A 7,370-nucleotide genomic window follows, 5' to 3' on the forward strand; every position below is an offset into this window, starting at 1 on the left:
ACGGTGACACAACCTCTTACACCCACCAATACCCAAACCATATCCCTGCCCGGTCACCATTTTTCCTTTCCACCATTTATATTTTCCAAGAGACAACAATACAGTAACATATTTCCTATCTCTCGCGAGTGACAAGCAATCACTCGACTTCTACCGGAGACCTGTAGCATAGCAATCTACACGATCCTATCATACTAGTCAGACTCATAGGATAAAGATATATTTATGCAAGTGGGTTTTACTCAACTCCTTAAAACTTAATGCACAAATATAATTTAAATTGCAGAAAGTAGGGGTTATGCACCGGGGCTTGCCTAGGTAAGATATATTAAAAGTTAGTATCTGCATCTACAGATCATCCACCATCAACTGAACAGAAAGCCCATTGCATCATCTTCTGGAGAGAATACCATGACACCATCTTCGGATTCCCAATCATCCTTCAATTGATCCGTTGCTCCATCATCGTACCTATATGATATGCATTGATGCAAATGCACAGATGTAAATAATCAACGACAGCCGAATATGCTTATAAACCCGATCACGCCTCACCAGCTAACGAGATAGCTCGAACGCTGGTCTACGTATCCCTGCTGTCGCATAAGGTGTTATCAAACTCCAAATCGTTTCTTTAATCTATTCTATCAATTTAATCTTTATTCGCAATAGGACATCATTATCTTTTTAGTAAACTAATTATTTCAGAGCTACAAAAATTGCAGTGAGTACCTAATATTGCTAGGGATCTACTATAGAAATTTCAGATCCAACGCTATTACCAATTTACCACGGAAATCCCTACAAGTTTATATTTTACAATATTAAGTACCTTAAATTAATTATATAGCTTCCAAGAATATTATCGAACTATATGAACAAAATATGCTAATAGGTAGATCCTGATTTTAGGAGACTAACAAAATTGGTTTCATAATTTTTGGACAACTACACAAATGTATATTGATTTTACAATTTTATTCCCGAACTAAATTAGCTACTTGTTTTAGAAAACCAAAGGTACCAGCAGTGCGGCCCATGACCGGCCAGCGGGCGCGCGGCAGCGGCTTAGCGAGTGGCAGCGGCCTAGGCGTGGGGACATGGTGCGCGGTGAGTAGGCCGGCCCACAGGCACAACTGACTGGTGGCCCAGCGTGGTGCACTGGCGGCCCAGACACGGCGGCCACAGGCCAACCCAGCGAACCGAAAGCGGCCGGCCCAGCAGCGCGGTTGACCAGTGGCCCAGGCGGCCAGTAGCGATGCACGGCCCAGGCAAGCTGGCCCGTGGCAGGTGACACGGAACAAATACAAAGCGGCCCCTACACTTTTATCTAATCCACTCAAGGTCCACATGCACTATTTAGACGAGTCATGTATTTTACAGTAAACACCATGTACAAAACTACGGCTCGGATGCATACCCTTCGAACTCATCTTCTTCATTCTCCAAGCAGAGCACCGTCAGGGGAGGGGCACCGGCGAACGGCGAGGCAGCTTCGGCACTAGCGGCCAAGGCATGCTCACGCGTGGCTGAGGTGCACGCGCGCGGGAGAGATGGTGGCACTGCGGCACCGGTAGAAGGGCGCCCGGAGTAGCGGGCCATGGCATGGCCGCATGGGAGGCGCGGACACCAGAGCAGAGCACCGGCATAGCCGCGGGGCACGCGTGCACACACGACGGCGGCGGCGGCGTGGAGCTCGCGCTCGGAGGTGGGGCCGGCACGAATGCCGGCGATGCGCTACGGCTATGGTCCCGCACGGGACATGGCGGGGGCACTGCAGCTCCGGTGGCGGGAGCACGAGGCGGCAACGGCATTGGCAAAACCGGAACAGCAGGGCCACGCAGCGGACGGGTCGCGTCCAGCTGGGCGCCGTGGCACGGGCGCGGTGGGGCGCAAAGCCAATGCGGGGAGCGGCTAAGCCGAGTGCGGTGGGAGGTGCGGAAAAACAGCGCCGAGGGGCAGCGGGTGCCGCGTGGGAATGAGAGGCTCGCACGCGCGCCCGCGGATGATCGGCGACGGATGATAGGAGGCACCGGCGCACAGCAGCATGGGCAGCGACATGGAGACAACGCGGGCACCATGCAGCAGTGGCTTGCGGAGGAGGCGCCTAGAAGGGAAAACGGCGAGACGCCGACGCGCGGGACGCCGCGATGATGGGGCACGGGCGCACTGCGCATACGGCGGTGGGGAATCGAACCAGCGTTGGGAGCGAGGTGGAGGCGTGCGTGTGGCCGGGCGACGCAGGCGTGGACCAGTAGAGGAAAGAGTGGCGGCCGGGAAGACGCAGTGCGAGAGAGGCAGCGGCCGGAGGCAAGAGCAAACGCCGAAAATGCCAAGCGCCGTGGTAGGTGAGGAAAAGGAGGGGCCTGCTGTTGCCTGAAGGCTCGATCGTGCTATGGTATAGAAAGGAAGAGGCAAGGGGACCACAGCACAAGGATCATACATGTCATACACACGCTGGCACTGCGGACCCGTCGGAAGCTGAACACAGAGATAGCAGCAGTAAGTTGACTTCGACACAGAGACAGACAGCGACAGGCCAGGACGATCAGAGGCAGAGCAAACGAACAACGTGAGGGTTCGGCCAACCCCATCAATGCAGGGACAGCGTGGCACAATGCGAGTAATTTGGGTGACCGATTTAGAGCAGATAAAACAACATCGTTGTACCGGCGAGGCAGGTGGGACGAGTGGCCAGCGGCACTCACATTTTTATTTCTATTTCGTTTTTAAGTTTTGAGCTCGATTAACTTCCACCAGTAATTATTTCACGCAAAAGTTCATACTTCGCCCTAACAAACAGAGACAAAATCTTTAAGCATTATTTAATTACTTTGCTCAGTATAGTTTGCTAAAAATGGCATTTAAAACATAAAGCTCAATATTTAAAATTCGAGAAACTCGTTCTGGAAATTTTTCTTAGGCCTAAATCACGGTGCTAAATAAGATCGTAACACCGGGGTGTTACAACCAACCCCCCTTAAAAAGAATCTCGTCTCGAGATTCGAAGCAAGGAACAGAAGGGGAAAATGCGATCGTATTACATAGATCAGGGATTACACGACTTCGAATACTAAGCCACACGGGGATCTAGGGATACATGGTTAAGAGCAACTTGGTACAACCGAGACCTACTCTAGAAGTCGAGATAGATGAGGACAACGGAGAATCAACAAGAAGATGATTATCCAAAACATGGCATAGCACCAACAGATCTAGAAACAGTCGACCAAGAAGTAAAACATCGCGAACCCTAAGATTAACTACCCAAAAGGGGAATTTGAACTTCTGCGGCGAATCGGATCCTTTCCTCTCCTCAGATTACACCATCACCTCGGACTGTCGAACCTAGCTTCACAATGGCGACTGGATCTCGTAGCTATGCTCCAAATACGGGGGAATGGGGATGAAGAAGAAGAGCAAGGACCAAGAGGATTTTATAGAGGCGAACGGAGGTGGGGAGCAACACACCGGAAGTGGAGGCGGATGTGGCGGGAATGGGATACACAGACGATGCATGCTGTGGAGATAAGGTCGAAGACTTGGTGTGCTTCCTACGTGAACGGCGGGAGGAAAATAAAGGAGAGGAGAGGGGATCCGCTCGACGAGGTAGGCGTGCGGGCGGTCATGTCACCAAAAGAAGAAAGAAAGGAGAGGGAAGGGGAAATGGGGGGGTCCGGTACGGGGAACGACAGTGCAGGGTAGAGAGACGACCAGACGCTAGGAAAAGGAAAAGCGCACAGTGCACAAGGACGGCGAGTGCGACACAATGCTGCAGCCACGCGAGAACGGGAAGCTAAAGGGCCCGACACAGACGACGTTCGTAGGGCACGCAGCGAAATAACCCGGCATACATAGCGTGGTCAACTAAACACAGGGCTTAGGACATGACATCCACTTAGACTTTCACAATCACTCCTGACTATCCATTGCTAATTTTCCTTACTACTGTTCTTTTGCCTTCCTTTCCTTGACCACATCCGTATTTCTGTAGACTGAGACCATGTCATACTTTCTTCCTCCAAACCCATCTCTTGTTTACCTTGAGAGAACACCTCTGCATCAACCCATTGTGGATTTCTTGTTTGCACACCTGAACATTTCCAAGGAGAAAATTTTTTAAAACAAAATGGTATGGCAGTGTAACTTGGTAAAGGTACTTGGTCAACAACCTCGATACCAGCGTGTGCCGAGCAGCGTCACCATGTGGCAGCTATTCCACGGGGAGCCCTCGGTGTCATCGCAACACCATGAGCTATTAACCAGGCAACTACTACCAACTTACACGCTATGACGGCGGTGGGTCATAGACCACAGAGTAAGGGGAGTATTGTAAGGGAAAATTCAAACAACAAATGTTCCCTTCACAACAAGGGACAATGAATTCAAATCCAATGATGGATTTGTTTTAAAAAGATTCAAGTGTTTTGTTGGGACATCCACAACTAGTCGATACAGTGTCCTATATTATCTAGCCACGGCTGCTCTACTGGTATCTGAATGGCAACTTCTCTTGTAATCCGCCTAGCATCGCCCTTGAAACTTTAATCACATCTAAAGAAACTTAAGGTAGATAAACGCAATAAACACAGTGAAATAAACAAAATGCATCTTCCAATGATCTTACACGGGTACAACGTACAGGCATTCCGGCTCCCATTCACGACACAGCATTCACCTATGGTCGGACGATCTCACAACTACGGATGAACAACAACGACAAGAATACAACACCAGAGGACGGCAACGAAAAACACTACTACTATGGGTACATCATCCCAAGGCACTAATCTACATCTTCTTGGGGCAATGGCTGAGTGAGAGGAATCACGGGCTCTACTTCTAACACTTCCGACGGTGGAGGTGCTGGTGGTTCTGCATCACCGGGTCTCCTCCTTTCAGGCGGGTGGATAGGGATCCCCTCCAAGATCAAGGCATCATGCCTATCAACCGCCAGCGTCCTCCGCCTGGCCCTAGTGAATAGGTAGGCCTCACCTAGCTGATGGACTTGTCGATCTTTAGCCTCCTTCAGAGCTTCCTCCATGGTAGCCTCCTGGCTCTCAGTAGCTGTAGTACTGGCATGCGCTTCGATGAGCTGCACCTAGAGTATCCGGTTGAAGACCTTGGCTTCCTCAGTGCACCGAAGGCACGCCCTCAGCTCCAAGGCTTGCCGGTCATACTACTCATCTAGAGAAAGTAGGTATGTGGTCAAGTACACCACGGTGGGACTGTCCTCTTGCGCATCCCGCCCTTGCAAAGCCTCCATGCGAGCTCTCCATGCCCGCCGATTCTTGTCCAAAGGAGGAAAGAACCGCATGGGGGGTACGAGCAATGGGCTCCTCATAGATCTGGCAGAGGTACCATAAGGCTTTGCGGGCCACAACCAGGTAGGTGTCGATGAAGCTAAACCCGGCTACGGTCACACTCCAAGCTTCAGTGAGGTTGGGGAACTCTTCACTCTTCCCGATGTAGATGGTAACCTCACACCTCTCAGTGCCATGCTCCTCATACTCACGGCCCTCATACTCAGGACGATCTCTGACTCTGAGCTTTTGCAGGGTGGCATGCAGGATTTTGGGAAAACCCTCAACATTCAGGCAGTAGGTACTAACTCAGGCTCCTGCCATCTCTGGTGGTGGTTGCAAGGAAGGCTGAGCAAAAAGCTGGCTCAAGGAAAAGCTAAGTGAGCTAAAGTGCGCTGAGTGGTGATACCAATAGCTAAGTTAGGCTTTGCTTATAAAGGTGGAGCGTTCAGTGGTCCTGGCGTAGTTCACCAAGGTTCCCGCGCAGGATCACTATGACAAATCGACCAAACTCCGTGCGTTCTAGGCGAGCGACGTGCGAGGCCATTACTAACCAGTATGACTGCAGGGCAAGGGTCTGACAAGAGCACAGAAAAGGAATACAGGGAGACGTGGGTCACGACCGGCGCGAACCACGGGCGAATACGAAACACAAAGCCACAGTGCAGACCTAACTCTAGAATAGGAATGAGTCATTCGTGCACAATACGACACGTGTGACATCTATGGATGGTGTATCTACCAGCAATACGACACTATAATGCACAAACAGGATATGCATGAATGCATGTCCTATACGTCCTTTCACTGTTGCCAACATATAGGGCAACCGTTCTTAGATTTTTGGCACATCGTTCTCTCCCTGTAACTAGTCAATACTATCGGACTATGCTCGAGTCAGTGTACCTACAAAAACTTGATTAATCCTATCTAAGTCAGCAGAGTGCCATCTATCCTGGATACATAACCATAGTAATAGGGCTACTTATATAACGTCACATAAAAACGTCCTAACTTTTTTAAAAGAGTTTGTTGTCAAATTTTATTTTTGAAAAGGTTTTCGAAGCCTTATTTCCTCATCTACGCTCTGATACCACCTGTGGCAGAACCGCCTAATCTAATGCCTCACCGAAGTGCTCGTCTTCCCTTAGACACTAAGCACTCGAGGGAGAACAATAAATTACTCGGTTCCATCGGGCACACCCCAAGGGAGAACCCGAAAATCCATATTTTTGCCATCAGGATCACAAATGAGAGAATAAAGCTTACATCATTCTTAACCATTTCTTACATCGCTTTACATGTACATCAGAGTATAACATTTATTGTTATGATAGCGGGATGAAATCATATTATCAGAGTATGAATAATTTAATTGAACAGTGGAACATAAACATGTGATCAGAGTTACAGTGGAAATAAATAGCTATTTATAGCATGATGAAGCATTGATGAATAACTAGGACAACATATTATAAAACTTTTATTTATAAAAACATTTGGTGAGGGTGATAAATAAAACTATGATCGCAGCGTAAAGGAATCCTCTCTAAGCCCACCAGGAGGAGTCCACATACAAGGGTCAGCTCAAGCATCCACCTGTCACCTGCAACAGGGGGAATAAAACCCTGAGTACTCAATTGTACTTAGCAAGACTTACCCGACAGGAGGAAAGAAAAGACTCTAAGGATAAGCAAGGCTATCTAGCTTGTGGGTTTATTGCATATGCAGAAAGCATTACTAAGCGTGCATCCTTATATTCGATTTTTATTAATAGCCGCATTGGTTCATTAACTAACCATTCTATGTAAGCACATGTGCTACTTATAAACAGCTGGTAAGCAAATAGATTTTCTTTGTCCATCTTTCATCTTTTAGTTCTTACTACGACGCTAAATCGTAGACAAGCCGTACCGGATTTTCCGGCAATTCGCGAATCAATGCCCCCAGCTGGGTACCCCAAAAACACAGGCCCCGCTTGTACCCCTGGCACAAGCAGGACCAACCCATCATTCGCCTTTCCTGGGTGTCTAGGTCCCCTTCCAAACTTGGACTCCAAGCACCCGT

Source organism: Miscanthus floridulus, chromosome 17 (assembly GCF_019320115.1).
Source record: "Miscanthus floridulus cultivar M001 chromosome 17, ASM1932011v1, whole genome shotgun sequence".
Taxonomy (NCBI): domain Eukaryota; kingdom Viridiplantae; phylum Streptophyta; class Magnoliopsida; order Poales; family Poaceae; genus Miscanthus; species Miscanthus floridulus.